Below are 23,102 nucleotides of genomic sequence, written 5' to 3' on the forward strand. Positions count from 1 at the left end.
TAGATTATAAGTAATATATTAACTTCCCTACACGATTGAAGTGACTTAGCAGCAGCAGCAGCCCAATATTATGTTGGATGAACAGAATGTCAGTCAACTCACATGACCTTGGGTTTCTGGTCAAAAAACCCATGTTTTAGGTTCATAGCATGTTCTTTAAGATTATTTTTTTTTATAACAGTAAAAGATATTATGGAGCATTTATTCCTGAATCTTCATTTGTAACAGAAAACTTGAGTCCCAGAGTGATTGCTCAAGTGTCAAATATTGGATCACCCACAGAAGTGATCCAAAAACCTAGGACTTGTTGTAAAATATTTGTTTAGACTACAGAAATAAGAAAGCCTTCCTCAGCTATCAATGCAAAGAAATAGAGGAAAACAATAGAATGGCAAAGACTAGAGATCTCTTCAAGAAAACTAGAGATACCAAGGGAACATTTCATGCAAAGATGGTCTCAATAAAGGACAGAAATGGTATGGACCTAACAGAAGCAGAAGATATTACAAGGAGGTGGCAAGAATACACAGAAGAACTATACGAAAAAGATCTTCATGACCTGGAACCACGAAGGTGTGATCACTTACTTAGAACTAGACATCCTGGAATGTGAAGTCAAGTGGGCCTTAGGAACCATCACTACAAACAAAGCTAGTGGAGGTGATGGAATTCCAGTTGAGCTATTTCAAATCCTAAAAGATGATGCTGTGAAAGTGCTGCACTCAATATGCCAGCAAATTTGGAAAGCTCAGCAGTGGCCACAAAACTGAAAAAGATCAGTTTTCAGTCCAACCCCAAAGAAAGGCAATGCCAAAGAATGCTCAGACTGCTGCACAATTGCACTCATCTCACACACTAGCAAAGTAATCCTCAAAATTCTCCAAGCCAGGCTTCAACAGTACATGAACTATGAACTTCCAGATGTTCAAGCTGGATTTAGAAAATGCAGAGGAGCCAGAGATCAAATTGCCAACATCCGTTGGATCATCGAAAAAGCAAGAGAGTTCAAGAAAAATATTTACTTCTGCTTTATTAACTATGCCAAAGCCTTTGACTGTGTAGATCACAACAAACTGTGGAAAATTCTTCAAGAGATGGGAATACCAGACCACCTGACCTGCCTCCTGAGAAATCTGTATGCATGTCAGGAAGCAACAGTTAGAACCAGACATGAACAACAGACTTGTTCCAAATCAGGAAAGGAGTTTGTCAAGGCTGTATACTGTCAGCCTGCTTATTTAATTTATATGCAAGTACATCATGAGAAACGCTGAGTTGGATGAAGCAGAAGCTGTAATGAAGATTGCCAGGAGAAATATCAATAGCCTCAGATATGCAGATGACACCACCCTTAATAGCAGAAAGCAAAGAACTAAAAAGCCTGTTGATGAAAGTGAAAGAGGAGAGTGAAAAAGCTGGCTTAAAACTCAGCATTCAGAAAACTAAGATCATGACATCTGGTCCCATCACTTCATGGCAAATAGATGAGGAAACAGTGAAAACAGTGACAGACTATTTTTTTGAGCTCCAAAATCACTGCAGATAATGACCGCAGCCATGAAATTAAAAGACACTTGCTCCTGGGAAGAAAAGTTATGACCAATCTAGACAGCATATTAAAAAGCAGAGACATTACTTTGCCAACAAAAGTCCATCTAGTTAAGGCTATGGTTTTACAAGTAGTCATGTATAGATGTGAGAGTTGGACTATAAAGGAAGCTGAGCACTGAAGGACTGATGCTTTTGAACTGTGGTGTTGGAGCAGACTCTTGAGAGTCCTGTGGACTGCAAGGAGATCCAACCAGTCCATCCTAAAGGAGATCAGTCCTGGATGTTCATTGGAAGAACTAATGCTGAAGCTGAAACTCCAATACTTTGGCCACTTGATGTGAAGAGCTGAGTCATTTGAAAAGACCCTGATGCTGGGAAAAATTGAGGGCAGGAGGAGAAGGGGACGACAGAGGATGGCATCACAGACTCATTGGGCATGAGTTTGAGTAAACTCTAGGAGTTGATGATGGACAGGGAGGCCTGGTGTACTGTAGTCCATGGGTTCTCAACAAGTCAGACATGACTGAGTGACTGAACTGAGCTGAGATCATTGTCATCTTTAGCAATGAACACAGAGAACTGAAGTCAATTCTTATTTTCTTTTACCACTTCCTCATATAAATGAGAAGTCTATCCTGTGTCTTTACTTTTGGCTTGCTTGAGTTTTAAAAGCCATAGAATGATGGGAGAATGCAATAGTGTTCAAAATGGGCGATAAAAGTACTTGCTTTGGGGATTTACAAAAGCAGGGTTTGAGGAAGTGAAGCAGCGTTGGTTGAGGAGAGATGGAGCCACTGTAGCAGCCCTTCCGTGTTCAGGACGAGTTAACCAGCAAGCGGAAAAGAAGTGCCCTCTAAGTGTAGGAAAATTCAGCTCGTCTCTGCTCTTCCAGTTTTTTTCTTTTAAGTCAATGCTGCTGCTTCTGCTGCTGCTGCTAAGTCACTTCAGTCGTGTCTGACTCTGTGCGACCCCACAGACGGCAGCCCACCAGACTCCCCCGTCCCTGGGATTCTCGAGGCAAGAACACTGGAGTGGGTTGCCATTTCCTTCTCCATAAGTCAATGCTAGTGAAGTATAATTTATGTTCAACAAACTGCATACATTGGAAATGTACAAAGTGATCTGTTTTGACAGGTGTGTGCAACTGAGAGGCCGCCCCACCAGCCCACAAGGCTCAGGGCCCTTTCTGGCTCAGAGCTGGCTTCTGCAGCCCGTCCCCCACCCCAGGGTACCACAGCTGTCCCTGAGGACTGCAGCCTTGCAGCCTGATCATGCCACTTCCCATGTCCCCAGAGAAGCTTATCAGCTGTTTCCCTGGAATTATTTTTTTTTTTAAATCACTCTATTTTCTCACTATATTCCTGGGGAAATAAAAAGAATATATTTTATAGTCAGTTGGCCAATTTCATTTAATAATTGGAAACAATTATGCACAAGAAACAATATTCACAATTTTAAATGTGCAATAGGAAAGCCAGAACAAAATTAGGCTTACTCTGCAAAATCCAAGCTGATATATGGGAGAAATATACAGCTGAAGTCCCAGGAAGACCAGTTTTTAAAGAATAGCTCCTGAATTCCTGTAGATATGTCAGGAGTAAAGTCATTTTCATTCTCCCTGCAGTGCCTGTCCAAGAGTGGGAAGGCGGGTATTGCAAAATGGATGGAAAGATGGGTAGATGGTGGAAATGAGGAAGGTAGGAAGTCAGGGGAGACCACATCCAGGTTACCCATGACTATTGTAGTGATATCAAAAGTTGAAGGGCTGAAGGAGAAAGAATGTTTTCTTATGACTGCCTTGCCTGCTGATGACCTAAGTTTAGTGCTGGGGAGACCCAGTGTCAGAGTCAGCTCCAACAACACTGGTGTCATGACATGGTCCCTCTCTCAACTTTTTGAACATCATTTCTGTGATTTGTAAAATAGGAATGATATTGTTTGTGTTGTAGGGTTGGTTTAAGAATTAAATGAGGTCATGCATGTTATTATAACAAGTCAGACACAAAAAAGAACACCCATTATGATTTCTGTATATATGGAGCTGGAAAAGACCCAACACTGGGCGATGATGATGATAGAGTGAGTGCCACCTCTGGGTAGAGGGTGATAAGTAGGAAGAAGAGCAGATGCTTCTGGGTCACTGATAATGTGCTATTTTTTATTTAGGGGATAGTCGTGTGTGTGTGTGTGTGTGTGTGTGTGTTTTAAATAATACAAACCACTCTTTTATGTTAGAAAAGGCAAGATATAGTCACCTTTTCTTGTATGATGATCTAAAACTGCCTCTGAAGTGTTTTGGGGTAGAGAGATGAGAGATGAGAGTGGGGGCCTTTACACAGAATATCTCCTGTTACTCTTTTTTTTAAATTTATTATAGTTGATTTACAATGTTGTGTCAGCTTCCATTATATAGCATCCCTTATTGTTAATTTTTAAATTTTAAATATTAGTTCTTAATTGAAAGATAATTGCTTCACAGAATAGTGTTGGTTTCTAGTATACAATTGTGTTAGCAGTTTAGGAAATTAAATATATTTTAAGAAACACAGGAGGCCTAAGCCCAAGTTTCCTCACCTTGTCATTTCTCGATAGGTTCTTGGTTATAAGGAACTGGTGATGGTATGATGATGAAGCATCTAAGATGCTCTAGTGCAAAAAGTCAACTTTTAGAGGTAAAATGAAGTCTTCTTTTCCTGAGATCCATAATGTCACCAAAAACATGTTGGTTTCTAGAGATATCTGTCAGGGAAGAACATCAGATAACTCACCAAGCGTTTTTAAAAACCACAATAATTGTAGAGAATACCTACCATTGTAGTCTGTATCCAGCAGCTGAATGCTACTTGAACTTCCTTTCTTTCTCTCTCATCCCAGCAAGAACGTCACAACAGCAACAAATATTAGAGTAGCATCTGCTAGAGGAGTGGTGATTCTTTTCAAGCCCAGAGGAAATTAGATAGGGAAAGAATTATGAGAAAACTTTTTCACATCTTCTTGTAAAGTGTGTGGGAAGGCATGTAAGAAGGAAAATGCACATATAAATTTTTTTTTCATTCTAATACTTTGAAAAGGATAGGGAGGCAAGAGTATAAAAACAGCTTATAGAAGAGAAAAAAAATCTCCCTCCGAAAGTTGTAATGTACTTATTAGGATTGAGGATAGTTGTAAATCACTTACAGTCACAATGACAGACCTGCTATTGTCACTTTATGATGGTGAGGACCATGTTGTTTATTTCTTTGGGGCCCCTGCTGCTATAGATGGAGGCCTATAGTAAGAGAACTTTATGAAGCCAGATGGGCAGTGTGGCAGTGGAGAAGGCAGGGAATGAAGAAAGAGCCTCTCTGCTGACCTGGGCCAGTTTCTCATCTTATCATCCTCAGTGTGTCCATCCATTCACTGGGCACATTGCTCAAATTAACGTCTGTCAGCAGAATATTCATACAACTCGCTCAATTCACTTGAAAACTCCAAAATTTCCATGTTAGAAGATTTGGTAAGTCTTCTGGATGATGTTATTAACAAAGCAAAGTTTAATGTTTGATACCACCTTTCACACACCTCTGGATTATGTGTCCAACTTAAGGCCACATTGCTGAATGTATTATGTTTTGGTCCAGTGAAGTGTTTTTGCACTTGAGGCTGTTTATTCTTGCCTTCTCAAGGATCATCTATTGAATGTTTTAAGTTCCCAAGAAACCATGGTGTAGTACGTTGTATTCACTAAAAGCCCATGAATCCTGGATCTTAGAAAATGAAAGCTGAGCACAGGAAAATAAACTTACATATGCTTGGAACCCTGAGAAAAGTTTACTGGGAGTTAAAATAAGAGTGAATAGTGGTGAAGAGAGATTTAACAGTTCAAAAAAACAAATGAAAATGTTGAGTATGCCAATGGCAAGACTAAATTTTATAATTTTTTCGCCCACCATGAAATTGTTTCCTAAACTGGGCCCATTAGAAGTTAGATTTGCATGCCATCCTTCTTATTTTTGTTGATATTCCTATACATGCCCCTTATTAAGAATTATAGCATATATAGCAAATGTTTTCATACATTTTTAATTACCTATTTCATGCAATTGGCCATTTCCCAATTACTTCTTCGTATTATTTTTGGAAAAGTTTTTACTTTTGCTATGAATGATAACTCTCAGCTATGTCCAAATTCACAGCTTATATCTCACTTCCCACTGGAGCCAGATATGTGTCACCAGTAACCTTGAGTCATAGTAACAACAGTTTTAGAGGCTCTCACTAGGATAAAGCTCATGTGACATAGGCTGTGGTTCTTTTTTGATTTCATTTTATTTTTTTAACCTATGGATTTATTTTTGACTGCTTTGGTTCTTTGCTGCTGCATACAGGCTTTCTCTAGTTGTGGCAAGCGGGGTCTACTCTCAAGTTTGCCCTCATTGCAAAGGTTTGTCTTGTTGCAGAGCATGGGCCCTAACGCACAGGCTCAGTAGTTGGGGCAATGTGTCCAGTGAATGGATGAATACACCGAGGATCCCTGCAGCAGGGGGGATCTTACTGGACCAGGGATCAAACCCATGTCCTCTGCATTGGCAGGTTGATTCTTAACCACTGGACCACCAGGGAAGTCCCAGTAGGTAGTTACTTTTTTAACCAAGATGGCCTGCTTACTATATAAATGCTGTTAAAAAGTCAGCAGAAAAAAGTTTAAGTGTATTATCTTTGTGTACTAGATTTCCATATCTGCTTATGAAAATGCAAAGTGAGACTAAATTACAAGTTTTTTTGACAAACGTGTAGGTAAACTTTAGCATTCTTAAAAGGACTTTCATTTAGGGGGAATAAAGGTCTTTATTAACTTTCTTCCTAGAGATGTTTGTTAACAGGTCATCCTAGTAGCCAATCCTTGACTATTTTGAGGTGCTTATCCTCCGTAATCTAAAGCCACCAGTTTACCCTTTTTAAAAAGGTCACTGTTTTAGGGAATTACATTGGGTGGTTTTATTCATAATTGAAATAATGTGATGAATCAATTAGTTCAGTATTACTATTATTTTAGATATTGGTAAAACACAAGTCAACTTTTTAAATGTTTGAATGTATCTATTAAGTCTAAGAAATGTAACAGTGATTATTTTTAAATGAAGCACTCCCTCCAGTGCCTCCCAAACATATGCCTGGACCCACAGCTGTTATGGCTGCTGGAAGATGCTGGCCGACATGAGAGTCAGGCTAGTGTTGCATCCCTGAAACTCTGGTCCTTATCCCGGTAAGCCTTCTGGGTTCTTTATTCATGTTTTCTTGCTCCATATGTCTGCTGCTTTATGCTTCTATCGGTGAAAGAGAACATGTTAATTCTATCTCCTTAAATGCAGCTGATCTAACACATAGAATTTTAAACTCTTTCCTACTCCAAAATCATTGAAGAGGCTGGAATGAAAACATAAATCTGTATGTACTTATGTAGTTATAAATGCTGAACTTTAAAAAATTTAAATAGTCTCCATTTCGGCAGGATGTGCGTAGAGGGGGAAAGGGCAGGTGGGATGAACTGGGAGAGGAGCACTGACAGATCTGCACCCCCATGTGTGAAGCAGACAGCTAGCGGGAGGCTGCTGAACGGCACAGGGGCCTCGGCTTGGTGCTGTGCAATGGCCTAGAGGGACGGGATGGTGGGGCAGAAGGCATGTGGACGAGGGGATGTATGTCTGCATGTAGCTGATTCACTTCATTGTGCAGCAGAAGTCAACACAACAGTGTAAAGCAGTTTTGCTCCTGTGAAAATAAATAGTGGCACAGTGGTAAGGAATCCACTTGCCAATACAGAAGACACAGGAGACATGGGTTCAATCCCTGGGCTAGGAAGATCCCATGGCATGTAAAATGGCAACCCATTCCAATATTCTTGCATGGGACATCCCATGGAAAGAGGAGCCTGGTGGGCTACAGTTCATGGGGTCACAAGAGTTGAATATGATGCACGCGCACGCACGCACACACACACACACACACACTTAAATAAATAAATAAACTGGGGAAAATTTGGGGGGAAAAAAAAAAGGAGAAGGCTGTTCACAGATCAATGGGAAAGATAGGGACTCCTGACTGTCTTCAGGATGCAGATTTACTCTGATGATCTTTGTCATTACTAAGGGCTTCCCAGTTGGCTCAGTGGTAAATAATCTGCCTGTAACACAGGAGAACCAGGTTCAATTCCAGAGTCACAAAGATCTCCTGGAGGATGAAATGGCAGTCCACTCCAGTGTTTGTGCCTGGGAAATCCCATGGACAGAAGAGCCTGACGGGCTACGTTGTTGGCTCGCAAAGAGTCAGAGGAAACTGAGCATGCACACACATCATTAGTAAAATAATAAACACAGAGCATAGAGGTTGTATCTACAAAGAGACTACAGTGTTTTGTATTAAACTCTTTAGTAAATTTGACTAGCATTTTATCTCCCTCTATTGAGAAGGACAAACTATAACCTATCAGAAAAGTCTTCTGTCAACTTACTATCAAGTTCTGGAGTGAAGACAATGTTTGTGTTGGCTGAGATTAAGGTTGCCTCGTTCAAGCATTCAACTTTGTTGTGGCAGTAAAAAGTATGCCCTGTGCCATTTTTAAAGGAAAGGAAGAAAATCCCTCAGATAAAAGAGGAAAATCCTAATTGCAAAGCTACCATGTACCTGTAAAAAATAGAAAACATAGCTTATGGAATTAGTTCCAACCTTGAAGTTGAGACCCTTAATTTAGCTTTGACTTTGTCATAGTGAAATATAAATACATTTATGGAATACCTGTCTTGTACCAGGCACTGTAGAATACCCCAGAAATAAAAACTAAGTTACGACTTTCATGCTCTTTATTACCAGAATGTGGTTCTTTCATTCATAAACTGAAAGAAACTGAGCTTCTGTATACTCTTCCACCTCTGATGTCCTTTGTGAAAAAATCAATGAATATATTCATTTGTTCTTTCTGTGGATGTTTATTATGAATTAGGAGTCGTGCTGTAGGTACTAGTGATAAGGTAGACAAGACAGAGAGTGGTTTACATCTGAGGAAGAGAAGAAGAACCTGAAAAATGCTAATAAATAAAGTGTAATTCCAGAGAGTAATAACTGAGTGAAGTAACAGAAGCACATAGAATAATACGACAGTGCTTGGGCGAGCTATGTATATTAGTAGAATAGAGCTCAGAAGGCAAAGTGATACTGTTGAAAGTGTACATATGCAATTAGTTTCATAACATGAACCTAAATACTGTTCATTCAATAAATGGATCAAGATGTATTTGGAGACAGCTTTAAATATTGGACTCAGGGATATTATGCAGCAGAATAATTTTCTATCAGATGAAGTATACCATGAAATTGACCTGTTAACCTCACTGTCCCACACTGCAGAAACATCCAAGGTGAAAAAATTACCAAGTGCCTAGGACAGACCCTAATCTTAAATAAATAATAAGTACTATCAAAATATAGCTGACCACAGGGAATCCATGTGTAGTGATGTAAAGCATAGATTATGGAGACAGAATATACACTTTCTCATTCCAGCTGTAGAAACTTCACATTTACTGTAGACACTTAGGCAAATCACTTCCTCCCCTGTGTTTCAGTGTCCTCCTGGGTAAAAAGTAGTCCTGGGACTTCCCTGGTGGTCCAGTGGTTAAGACTTTGCACTCCCAATGCAGAGGCCACGGGTTCAAGCCCTGGTCAGGGAACAAGATCCTACATGCCATGCAGCATATCCAAAATACAAAAAAGTAGACTCTAGTCTATAAAGTTGCTTGAGGATGAATAGGGTAATCTGCTATTTTAGGGAGTTGTTTATTATTAATATCCTATTTCAATATATTTAATTTTAAGCTGGTCCTAGTATAATAAAATCCTTACCCTTAAGTAGGCGCTGAATACTAGAAAATGAATGAACATTATAGATGTCAGTTCTCTTTTTTGCTCCTTCCACAATGACATTCTCCATTTCTGAAAAGTATCATTTTTTGAAAGGCTATATTCAAAGCAAATGAGTGGAGAAAGCATATGCTGGAGTATGCTGGAGAAAACGATGAAAACCCACTAAAGGAAAGGTAACCTAAATGCCCTTCATCACCTTATTGGAAAACGGAATGCCTGCTTGATGGCGAATGCCAGTGGTGTGATGGAGAGCTGGGTAGAGGGGAGTGGACTGAGCAACAAGGATGAAGGATGTTACTCCTGGAACAAATGGATGCTTTTAAATGACATGTCTGGTAAAGGAATTGTCTTGAGGGTAGTGACTTTTGAATACCCTGAAAATAGAGCCTTGATTGGCCAGATTTCTTATCTCTTCCTCTTACTGTGTTTTAATGTTGTTTTAAAATCTTTCTATGACTACTGCAAAGAGGAGCAAGGTGAGGGAAAGGGATAATATAAGAGACAGAGAACCCCAATGGACCACCATACATTTTTGTTTCTGATGGTTTTCTATCTCTTATCTTCATTTGGAAACTTAGGAAATTTTAAAAAATGTTGGAGTATAGGGGATTTACAATGTTATGTAACTTTCTGTTCTACAGCAAAGTGAATCAGTTATGTAGATACATATATCCATTCTTTTCTAGATTCTTTTATAGATTATCACAGAATAATTGACTATAGTTCCCTGCACTGTACAGTTGGATCTTTTTGTTTATCTCTTTTGTATACAGAGGTGTGTATATGTCAATCCCATATACACTGAAAACTGAACCATAAATTTGTTTTCTACATCTGTGACTATTTCTACTTTGTAGATAAGTTCATTTGAAAAACAAAAAGAGCATAAATATGAACATAAGTAAATATGAACATATTATTTTGATTCCCTCAAAAGGCTCAGTGTATGATGATATCTTCTGACAGAAAAGAATGTATTTCCTGCTTCCATCAGGATTAGAAATTATGTAAATTTTTCAGCACTAAACACAGACTGTGGTACTGCTAAACACAGGCTTTTTATTTTCCCCAACATTTTTGTGATATTCTGTAACAGATCCCATGGAACCAACTTAAAACAAGTGTAAGCAAAATCTTTGATCCTTGGGGAAGATAATTTGATGCAAGACGTGTTTCCTTGGTGACGCCTCCAGATACCCCACCCTTTATCAGCTTTGACAACCTTCTGTGACCTATGGCCAATAATCTCTACTTACTCTACAAAGTGCATACTTTTCGCAAGCTGCAAATGTGCTCCCAGGTGTTAAGAAGGTCACCGAAGCAGATCGTCTGCTGAGTTACATGAAGATACATACCTGTCCCCCACCCAAGTCACTGGGAGAAGAAGTGTTTCCAAATAGTGACTGAATTACAGATTTCAGTGATGAACCGAAAGCCCTTAAAAATAGGATAGTGTGTATGTATTGAATGCCTGCATATGTCTATGCTTAACTGCATGAAGAGGAAAGGATAACTTAGGCCACTTCCCTGATCTGGAAACTAAGTGGAATACCTTGGTGTGTGCAGGGTAATCCAGACTGAGCAGCCCTGCCTTCAGCTAGCTGTTTGGTCTCAGACAAGTCTCTGGAAACTCTGTTTCAGGGTCATTGGAAAAATGAAAAGCCTACTAGTCAGCTCACTCCCGTCTCGAAAATTTGTAGTTCCAAGAAGAAAGAATGTGAGGGTAAAAATCATGGAAGACTCCATGAAAGTCAGGAACGTCTGCTTGAATGTAAAAGCCTTTAGATTTTGGCAAAATGTGATCATGCTGTCTTAAGCCTAGACGTCAATATAGGTCCTCCCCACTTTTTGAAAATCTCTTTATGCCATTTCACATTTATGAAAGACCTATGTCAATACTTCTTTTGGCTAACCAAAAGAAATCCAAAGAGGATGTTTGCTTTTCTGAAAAAGAGCAAAAAGAGAAAGTACCTTCAGTGTTTGTTTGCAGGAAGCCTTCACCAAGGCACCCCCACCTCCCCCAGCAGTGAGAACGGCCCCACTGAGCGCCTGCCTCAGTCCTGCCCTCAGCATCTCAGCATCAAATTGCCAGAGCTTTGAACTGTATCTCTGAGCATCTGTCAGTTATCTCAATTTATAATGTGCATCAATAGCAAGGTCTTGCTAAGGTAATCATTTCTTTGCTTTATGCCATTTGGGCTTATGAAAGGTTTCATGGGAATGCTCTGCCTTGAGATAACAGGGGAAACATGTATTAGTCCATGGGATATACAGTTTGAAGTGTGAGTCTTGCAGATGACCTACATCTAAACCATTAGACAATAATTATTTACCTAAAGTAGTGGTTGAGCAGATTTACTGTTAGTTATGAATGGTGCTTTGACCATTCTTGTCTGGCAATCCCTGAGCTGTAAGATGTGAATATACAAACTTTATAATAGTAGTATCATTATTAGGAGTGAAAAACACAGAGCACCTGCCCTATCAGTAGACCTGGCTGTCAATGCCAGTTTTTAATAAACGTCATCAAGAGGAACACAGTGACTAGAGCAAGGGTGTGATGCTGAGCATCTGGCTTCACCAGCTTCACCACCGACCAGGGGGAATGCTCCTTATCCATCTCTGCATGTCTTTATGTGTAAACTGGGAACACTAATAGGATTTCATGTTAATATTTTAAAAATGACCAGAACAGTCCCTAACACACAGGAAAGAATTGGCTTCCCCATTGCTATTATAGAGAATAAAGAAGTCTGGGTTGCCACCCTGGTTCTACCACTTCTTTTGTTTGAACCTCTGCCTTTTTATCTGAAAAAAAAAAATCATAATAAGAATATTTACCTCTCTCATTATGAAAGATTGAATGGGATGCTACTTCCTCCAGGAAGCATTCCTGAGCATCCATCATTGTCTCTCTTATTGTGCTCATGTATGTCCACCTCCAGATCATTATTGTTCTTGAGCCATATTTGCCTGTTTATTTATTCATAGCCCTGTATGGACTGTAAGTTTACTTCGGTCAGGAATTGTTTGTTTCTCACCATTGGTTTAGGTACTCAACACGTATTTGTTGAAGGAATTTGTAATGGAGGGAAGGAAAGAAGGAAAAGAGGGAGGGAGAGGAAGGGCAGATGACAGGTAGATAATCTGGCCATGCCAATTCTTAAGAGTCCCGGAGGAGTCAGTTAGTCTGTCTGTGTTTCATCTGGAAAATGGGATGCTGGTCCTGGCATTGTCTAGCATCCACTGCATGCCTTGCCAGGCCCACACTGGGGCAGAGATGCAGAGTGAACTACATTTCTGCGGAGTTAGTGTGCAGAGCTCTCCATATACTCCCAGAGAGAAACCCAGCTTCTGCAAACCCTGACTCATTCTTGTTACATGAGCCTCCAACCTCTGATAGCAGACACTTTCCATCCCTGGATAAAACAGAACAGAACCTGGAAGTAGCCCTGGATTCAGAGGGATGATCAAGGAATAACACATATTTTGTGAGGGAACTCCCAGCATAGCTCAATTGTAGTTGCTTCATTAATGCTCACCAGCCAAATGAAATGCACAGGCTGCCTCAGCTGTTCCATGAGTCCATATTTTTTATCAAAACAATTTTTTAAAATGGGCTGAGGTCCACAGTTGATGTCAATGCAACTGGAACATTTCTCCCCGGAGAAAGGGAGGGATTGAGGCTTTCCTTGCACAGGACTCAGACTGGTGTCTCCTTACCTTTCAGATGTGACCTCAGTGGGGATGAATTAGGGAGGGCCTGTGGTCTCTCTAGTGGGCCGATACTTTCACATCCCAACCATCAGAGGGTACGGAGAAACAAATGCACTAGCATCTTCCCCTAAATCCTCTGGATTTAAGAATTTAAAGGGTCTGATTCATGTATTTCATCTGCTTTACTTGAGATCATATACCACAAGAAAACACATTATCTTTTCAGCTGACAACACAATCTTATAGGTCATTTTCATATAACTCTTTAGACTTATTTAAGCAAAGAGTTTAAAAAGTTATTCTTGTGCACCCATAAAAAAGAAAATACAATTAAACTACTTAAGTTATTCTAAACAATTGTTCACAATTTGAATCTAATTCCGATTAATTTTATAGCTAAGAATTGTCATATCCCATGTCTTTCCCCACACAGCATGCTCTTATATGCCATCAGGAGCATTGGTGGCATAGCATTGCTTAGAAGGATGCTCCACTGGTGTCTGAGGTTTCCTCTAAGTCACCATTCCTGGCCCTTTTGAAGCTCACACATGGGTAAAGATGGTTGCATCCTGATTATATATGGCTGACAGCTACTTTAAGAAAGATCCTAATTTTAGAGTCATTAAAATATAAAATAAAAATTTGCATTTTAGAACTGATGAAATAAGTAATTCACACCTTAATGATGAGAACTGTCTTTTTCTAAAGACTTGACAGAATTCAGAGTACAAAGTACGTAGACTTTATTACCCAACAGCGCAGGTTTATATTCCTCTGTCTACTGGCTATTTTAATGAGGGCAAATTATTTAACTCCTCCAAGTCTGTCTCCTCATCTGTAAAACTTGTCTGAAAGAATTATTGGGAGTAATAAATATAAACAGACCTCCTTGCTCTAAGTACTTATACAAAATATGTTCCTTCTGTGAAGAAAGAGCTCAGTTTGAACTGATATTTTCACTTCAGTTGAACGTTTTATATTTGATATTTACAGATGGAGATTATTAAAATTGGTAAAGTTGTTATGTCTTAGTAATGAACTGATTACTTTTAGAAGATGAAGTTTCTATTCAGATAGCCTGGTTTGTAAACTGTTTCACCTAACAGAGAGCCCATCTATAGTTGTGTTGTCTGTCAATTTAAAAAATTCCTCTTATCAAGAATTTGAATTTTGGTGAGATCACATGTTGAATCAGCAATAGATCAAATACTTGATTATATTCTTTCTCCTTTACCCATTTTCAGTCCAACTTTTAAACAAAGACATGGCTAAATCAGAGAGACACGGTTTAAAATCCAGTTGTGTTAAGGCTATTTCTATTTGACACTAATGTGTATCTCCTAGTGCAGTGCTAATAAAACTTGTACCTCCAGAAATAGGCTTGAAAGTTCAAATCAAAGAATGAGCATTCTTATTCCTGGTGACAATTCTGTGTTAAATTCATAGTAGTTTGCAGGATATCATGTTTCTTATTTTATGAAACAGAAAAGATAGGAAGGCAGAAACTAAAAGCAGTATATGGCTTCTCCCTGAAGGTAACTAAAGCTTAGGAGCAGCTGGCTGACCTTGGTGCTTTATTTTTCTTCCTGATTTGTATTGCTTCTTCATCTTGCCAACTCTTGAAGAATCTCGAAAAAAGATCTCATTTTTTATAGAGCAAGATACAGATTCTAGTTTCCTTCACAAAGTGTAAAGTAGGACTTCTGTTGAACACCATCTTCATTTTGTCTTCTGTTTCCTGGGATAGATAAGCTGGTGAATGTCCTTATGTTAACTAACAGCTACAGTTCAAGTTCAGAGAATTTTGAAGAAACAGATTATTGATTTATATGCATTTTATTATTCTATCAGTTTTTATCATCCCTAGAGTGGCAATGAGTAATCTAGAAGCAAAGGTTGGATACAAATTCCCTGTCAACTTCACCCAATACCTAGTACAGGACTGCCATGCGGCAGGCATTCAGTAATTCTTAGTGCATAGCAGGAGAATTAGTAAGAGCAGGATGGGAAAGGGAAGAGGGGAAATTAGCTATTCAGAGAATATTCTTGAATTCTTTCTGAATATCACCGATAGGGCAAAGCAGCTGAGTTAATCATATGTACATCACCTGAATGTATGATTGGAAATGATTCTTGAGCTCCACCCTAGGCCCACTGAATCTGAATCCTCAAAAACAAAGTTTGGAAAACTATAATTTATAATTATAAAAAAATAGTGTAATAAGAATATAATTTATAATTATCACTCTTGGTGATTCTTATGCTTGAATAATTATTTTAAAATTCCACAAGACAATATTTTTTTTTAATTCACTTAAGTTGATAAAATATGTTAGGATTCGATTCAATTGAGTAATTTGTTCAATTCTGACCAATATGGAAACATGGTGCTCGGCAGCAAGAAGAGAGGAAGTTTCATTGTTTTAAATTTGGTTCTGAAACCATCATTTTGTTCTTCTTCCTGAGCTGTCTATTCCCTCTCATTGAGCAGCAGAAAAACATTCAATTTTATTCTTATCGGAGGACCTATTATTCTCCAGTGCTCAGGAACTTGAGTATTTTTTAAAGGAGTTAAGTTGATATTGACTCAGAGAAAAAGTGATCCAGAAAATCATAATCTTTTCCATATATGAATTACATTGTACCTATTCCTGTAAAGAGAATAAATAATAAGAAATTATTTTAAAATAATATATGATCACATAAAAATGAGAACATTAAAAAAAACAAAATGAGAACATTCCTTAAGGCTCTACTTGATAACAGCTTTTCATTGCAGTCATTAAGACAGGCATAGTCACCTTGCCAAACTATTTGTGTGCATTTCTGATTTCAAACACATAACTTTGGTACCACCATTTCATCTCTAATTGCTTCTCTCTGTTATTATTAGGGTCTGTATCAGATACAGCATGACAAATACTATTGTAAATAGCATTATAAACACTGAGTGATCTGATTGCTCAATTACAGAGGAAATAAGAGGTTCAAATTCCCATATAACGTTTGTATAAATAGAAGTTTTATATTATTACTTTCTCTCAGTAAGGCATGGTGATCCTCCATAGGTCAAATGCCAGCATCCCACTAGAACAAAAGTTTATCAGAGCCAAAATAATCACACCTGGCTTATCAATTCATTTGTAATAAGATTTTTGGCAGTGAATAGCCCCGTCTGAGCGTGTTTCTTCTAGTCCCTGTAAATTACTATTTGTCTATCTGAAAACCTATTTTGTTCTGTTTACTGAGCACCTTTCACTTGCTAATGATCTTTGCAAATTAAACAGTAGAGAAGAGGCAAGGTTAACTTTTCAAAGCTTCTTTATACTGGGTGAATGAAAAGCAAGAAGCGACCGTCCTCTGATGCACTGTCCCCATCTACAACATTCCCACTAATACCCACCCCCAAACACACCAGGAGAATGTGTCAGCCCCAGAGAAGAACAACAGATATAGATACAGGCATTTGCGCAGCACGCAGAAGAGCGAGTAGGAAGGAAAGTCTGCTCAAGGTGCCTCCTGCGAAAGATCAGCCCTTAGATAAGATGCTCTCCTGTGCCTGTCCCACTTGGTATCCTGCTTCTGTGGCGCTGCTTCCGTTCAGACCCTGGACATGTGCCCTCATAAGGTTTTCCCCAGTATCATTCCAGGAGAGTGAAATTCCACATCAGCCAAGTTTTGCATGAATGAAGGCACTGAGCTCCAAGCAGTTCGCAAGTCTCCCAAGACTGTTGATCAACTAATAGTATGAGAATTCACTCAATATGAGAAATCAAAATTTTTATTTTCCATGGAATTACCTTTGTTCTGCAGTATTTCTTGTTTTCTTGCTAATTAACTTCCTTAACAATCTTGGTGGGAGAAGAGTCTAAGTAAAATAAAAAAAAGGTCTTAACGTTTGCAACTGAATATGCTTATAGTTATTTAAAACTTGTTGGTTGATGATGACAAGTTTTCTTTTCTAGTTGACATAATAAAAGTCTTTGAATTCTCTTTCATTTCAAGACTGAGAGCTGCTAGGCACTTGGGCACATGAGTACCTTGAGATTTGAGAACTCTTCCTTTGTGGAGTGTGGCTAGGAGTTTTGATGATATTTATTAAAAGGATTCTGTCATGGCTTTGAAAATGCTCAGTGTTGTAAGTAGTATGTTCCATTCCAAAAGCCAGGGGACATGACTAAGTGGGTCTTTGCTCATTTTAAAGACACTGGATGATAATTTCTCTAAAACGAGATTAAACTTAGTAAGAACTTCCCCAGTGGCTCAGTGGTAAAGAACCTGCCTGCCAACGCAGGAGACACAGGTTTAATCCCTGGATTGGAAAAGTTCCCTGGAAAAGGAAATGGCAACTCACTCCAGTTTTCCTGCTTGGGAATTCTCATGGACAGAGGAACGAGGTGGGCTATAGTTCATGGGGTCAGAGTTGGATATAACTTCACAACTAAACAGCAACAACAAAACTTAACAAGCAAGGAATGTATCTTTACGTGCATTCTTCCCAACATTGAATTTAGAAAGTTTTCTTTGGACAGTGATAGCAAACCTGTGGATTTTTCTCTTCTACTGATTTCTCAACACCTTATGTAGTTTCTGAGACTTTCCTGGTGGCTCAGATGGTAATCTGCCTGCAATGCAAGAGACTCTGCTTTGATCCCTGGGTTGGGAAGATTCCCTGGAGAGGGAAATGGCAACCCACTCCTGTATTTTTGCCTGGAGAATCCCATGGACAGAGGACCATGGCAGGCTACAGTCTGTGTGGTCACAAAGAGTCGGACACAACTGAGTGACTAACACTTTCATTTTATGTAGTTTCTAATGACAATGTATATTTTCTTATGATTAACTGGCACAACTGTTTTAATTTTTATTCTAGTGAGATTTACTGTGTGCTAAAAGCAATTTTATAAACATCTCCAAGCAAATCCTATACTATATCTCTAGAAATCATAACTGACATTGCAGGGGAATAATTGAGGACATTACAGGTTTTCAGTCTACTCATTTTGCTAAAGCATGAACTCTGCTTCTGCTTTTTCTTTACAATTCATAATATCCACTTATCCATGGCTCTTGCTCAGTCCACTTGGGCTGCTATAACAGAAACCACAGAATTAGTAGCTGATAAAAAGTATAAATTAATTTCTCACAGTTCTGGAGGCTAGGAGTTCCAGGACCAAGGCACCAGCACATTCTCATTCTGATGGGAGCTCTAGCCTGGTTCACAGCCTGTGTAGAAGAGACTAGAGAGCCCCCAAGTATCTCTTTCATAAGGGTGGTCATCCTATTCAGGAGGTCGCCACCCTCGTGACCAAAGCGCTTTCCAAAACGCCACCCAAGCCCACACACAGTACACCTCGCCCCAATAATGTCATATAGGGCATTAGCCTTTCAACACATGAATTTGAGATGGGGGAGGTCATAGACATTGGAAAAATAGTTACATTTGCCTCCATGTATCAAATCACCAAAAAGTGAAATTTCTCTGTGACTGTCTAAAACTTGGAACATTTAAGAATGAAGAAAGTAAAGTCAATTTTCTCCTTGAAACTTGTAGTCAGATTTATACCCTACACCTTAACCTACAGAAAACCTTCTCAAGGGTGTTATGTGTACCATGGGAATAATGCAGCTGGACAATAGGAGGAAAATAAAAAGAGTAGGCAGAGGGTGTTATATCTTCGTATCTCCTCTAGGTAATAATGGTAGAGTTTGGATGGTAGGATTGTGGCATACCAAATTATTTTTACATAATATAATATTGCTATTTCCTTTCCAGTGTCTTTTATTTTGAAATCCAGAACAAAATTAGTGCTAATACAAATTTACTACCATGTTGGGCATCTGGATAGCATTTTGCTATTTTTGCTTAGTCTTATAAACCACCAAAGGAGATTATAAATATATGTGTGTGTATATATATATAGACATATATATTTGATTTCCAAGTTGCTTTTTTCTTGAGCAGTTGCTGGATTGGTCAATGGCAAAAACTTGATTCTGACTTGAAAATTACATTGAACCATAGACCTCCTACTTAGAGTGCAAGACAAAGGAGAATTCCTTCTCTTTTTAAGTTCCCTGGAGAAGAGGGAGGAAGATGAACCCACAGATGAAATATGCCAGGTCCCCACTATGTTGCTGTAATCAGATGAAACATCCAACTCGTACTTTTGGCTGATTTCCTGGCTGGTTGGAAATTGAACACAATAGTTTCTGATTCTCAATGCACGTTTCATCTGCTGAATATTAACGCCTCTCAGTAGCCTAAGACTGCATTCCAGTCATCCCACCCAATCATCTCATTTCTTTTTCCTGCAACAGCGTTGGCAAATGGAGACAACTATCTCTTAAGGAAATTTCATAACAATGTTTTTGTATCTTGTTGTTGTTGTTAAGTTGCTCTCATGTCTATTTTAGTACCTACAGTATTAATTATTGTTTCTGACAAAGGAAAATGTTTATGTCACCAGAATAATTAAAATTAAATGGTCTCATAGATATTTATTAATCACTGCTTCCCTGGTGGCTCAGATGGTAAAGAATCTGCCTGCAATGCAGGAGACCTGGATTTCATCCCTGGGTCAGGAAGATCCCCTGGAGAAGAGAATGGCAACCCACTCCAGTATTCTTGCCTGGAGAACCCCATGGACAGAGGAGCCTGGCAGGCTACAGTCCATGCAGTAGCAAAGAGTCAGACACGACTGGCCAAGTACACTACTATTGCTACTAACAGTATTTAGTACTGTCCCAGCCATTGTCGGGGTGCAAAAGAAGGAAAGAGATGTATTCTTTCTTTGATGCTGCCCTTTTTGAGGTGACGTACTACTAGTTGGCATTTGGGTCTATAGCATTTCAACCTATTAATGAATTCCTTTAATATGCAGAAGCATATTATGTGTAATTGCCTGTGTTAACACAGACACTTTTATCATCTAAAAGAGGGATCATGGGCTAACTTCATCAACCAAATTTCCCTTTTCCTCCTTCTATTTAGCAACCTAGCAGGCACTGCTGGTGCTCTCACTAGATCTAGCTTCTTTGTCTGCACACCTCTGTTGTTACTGTTTCTCTTTAGTTGCTCAGTGGAGTCTGACTCTTTTCTGCCCCATGGACTGCAGCACACCAGGCTTTCCCATCCTTCACTACCTCCCAGAGTTTGCTCAATCTCATGTCCATTGAGTCAGTGATGCCATCAAAACTTCTCATCCTTTGTTGCCCCCTTCTCATCCTGCCCTCAATCTTCCCTAGTATCAGGGTCTTTCCTAATGAGTCAGCTCTTTGCATCAAGTGGCCAAAGTATTAGAGCTTCAGCATCAGTCCTTCCAATGAATATTCGGGGTTGATTTCCTTTAGGGTTGACTGGTTGGATCTCTTTGCTGTCCGAGGGACTCTCAAGAGTTCTCCAACACCACAGTTTGAAGACATCAATTTTTTGGTGCTTGGCCTTCTTTATGGTCCAACTGTCACATCCATACATGACTATTGGAAAAACCATAGCCTTGACTGTATGAACCTTTGTCAGTAAAGTAATGTCTCTGCTTTTTAATATGCTGTCTAATTTGGCCATAGCTTTTCTTCTGAGGAGCAAGTGTCTTTTAATTTCATGGCTGCAATCAGCATCCACCATGATTTTGGAGCCTAAGAAAATAAAATCTGTCACTGTTTCCACTTTTTCCCCATCTATTTGCCATGAAGTAATGGGACCAGATACCATCATCTTAGTTTTTTGAATGTTGAGTTTTAAGCCAACTTTTTCACTCTCTTCTTTCACCCTCATCAAGAGGTTCTTTAGTTCCTATTCAATTTCTGCCTCTAGAGTGCTGTCATCCGCATATCTAAGGTTGTTAATATTTCTCCTGGCAATCTTGATTCCAGCATGTACTTCATCCAGTCTAGCATTTCTCATGATGTACTCTGCATAGAAGTTAAACAGATGACAATATACAGCCTTGACATACTCTCTTCCCAATTTTGAACCAGTCTGTTGTTCCATGTCTGGTTCTGACTGTTGCTTCTTGACCTGAATACAGGTTTTTCAGGAGACAAGGAAGATGATCTGGTATTCTTGTCTCTTTAAGAATTTTCCATGGTTTGTTGTCCACCTCTCTACGTGCAGACTTTTCCTCTGAGATCAGTGACCAACAGAGAAGTAAAGACTCACCCCTGCTTTGGGACGATTTTCAGATGTGGGTTCTATACCGGTCACAGAGCTCCTCACTTTCCCATAGTGGTCACAGAGGTCACTCACTTGATAATGTACTTTTTTGTGTGGGGCTGCGCTGGGTCTTCCCTGCATACACAGCCCTCCCTGCTTGGGCTTAGTTGCTACATGGTATGTGGGATTTTAATTCCCTCACCTGTGATCAAACCTGTCTCCCCTACACTGGAAAATGGATTCTGAACCTCTGGGCGACCAGGGAAGTCCCTTGATCATGCACTTTTTATTACCTTCTTGCCTGATTTATATCCCCTACCTCCACTAGGTGTTTCCTGGTATCACCTCCCAGTTCATATACTTGTACTCACATTTTTCTCTCAGACTCTGTTTCTGGGGGAATCCTAACCAAAATAATAGCATTTTCTAATACAGCCTGTTCAGATGAGAGTCATTCCAAGACTTCATCATTTCCTTCCCCATGCTCCATATTCAGGACATCACTAACATTTTCACAGCAAGCTCCCCTTACCGTAGGACACCAGTTCTAGTAATCTTCTACTTATGCCTGGATCACTGCAGCAATATTCTAACCAGAATTTCTACCTCCAGCTTTTATATCTTTCAGATAATCTTGTAAACCACTGCCAGACAAGTTTTGCTAATTTTCTATTGGTTGCTTGGCCCCAGCATCTAAGAATCTTAGAGGTTCCTATAGTCACTACTGTAGTAGTGACTTTATGGCTTTCAATATCTATGTGCCACTGATGCCCAATAATTATATTCCTCGTGGAACCTTTGTCTCAAATGCCAGTCTTTTGGGTACCCTACCTACTTCACCTCTGCACTTGAATGCCTGTTAGACATTTCAAGTTTGAAATGTCAGAGCTGAGTCCCTGGTCTCCCCACTACAAACCTGCTCATTCTGCAGTCTTTCCCATTTCAGTGATGGCAGCTCAATTCTTCTCATTTTTTAGATCCCAAACTTAGGAGATATCCTTGATTTATCATTGCCCCCTTCCTCACAAATCACTTCTAATCTTTTCTTTCTTCTCAGCGCATAAGGCAAAGTTCCTTTAAAACTCTTGGGTCAGATCATGTCCCCCAGTTGCAAAAAGCCAATCAAGGAATTCCCCTCTCGCTCAGGGTACAAGCCAGCCTCCTTACCGGGATATCAGGGCTGATATGAGGACTTGCTTTATCACCCTGATCCTCATCTTTACTACTTTTCCCATTTCTCACATCACCACTGTCATATGAGTTAGTCAGTCATCTCATTCACTCAGCAGATGTTTCTAAGTATTTGCTCTGTGTTTGCCATATTCTGGGTGTTGGGAGTGAATATTGAACAAGAAATGTACGGTTCCTATCCTCTTAAAGGTTAGATTCTATTACCTTTTACAGTGTAGTAACTTTACAGTATAATCCTAATTAATTATATATCTCAGCTGGTTCAGGCTTGGCAAAAAAAAAAAAAAAAAGCCAAGTCATTCCCAAAGCTAGAAAGAACAACTTTTGGAAAAATTTCATAACCTTTTGGCTTACTCTTCATTGGCTGAACACTGTCACCCTAGCAGTAAAGGATTCTGGAAATGCAATTGTTTAGAAAGGTATGTTGCTGCTATGAAGAAAATCTGGTTTTTTTTTTGTTTTGTTTAGTTTTGTTTTCAGTTAAGTAGAAAGGAAGAGAAAAATAAAAAGAAATGAAGAATGTATACTGTGTATATAACTAGCAATTTCTAACACAGTTGGTATAAAATTTCTTGTGGTTTATAACAGG

The 23,102-nt window shown here is 39.2% G+C and overlaps 1 protein-coding gene and 1 non-coding gene across 7 annotated transcripts in view; both read left to right on the forward strand.

Annotated features, from left to right (window-relative positions):
- The window catches only part of RBMS3 (RNA binding motif single stranded interacting protein 3), a 773,699-nt gene that overhangs the window by 357,170 nt on the left and 393,427 nt on the right, over positions 1 to 23,102 (forward strand). The gene's annotated exons all lie outside the window — the stretch shown is intronic.
- On the forward strand, positions 9,185 to 9,257 carry TRNAG-CCC (transfer RNA glycine (anticodon CCC)). The gene has a single exon. It is a non-coding gene; the product is annotated as a tRNA-Gly (tRNA).

Source organism: Muntiacus reevesi, chromosome 4 (assembly GCF_963930625.1).
Source record: "Muntiacus reevesi chromosome 4, mMunRee1.1, whole genome shotgun sequence".
Classification (NCBI taxonomy): Eukaryota; Metazoa; Chordata; class Mammalia; order Artiodactyla; family Cervidae; genus Muntiacus; species Muntiacus reevesi.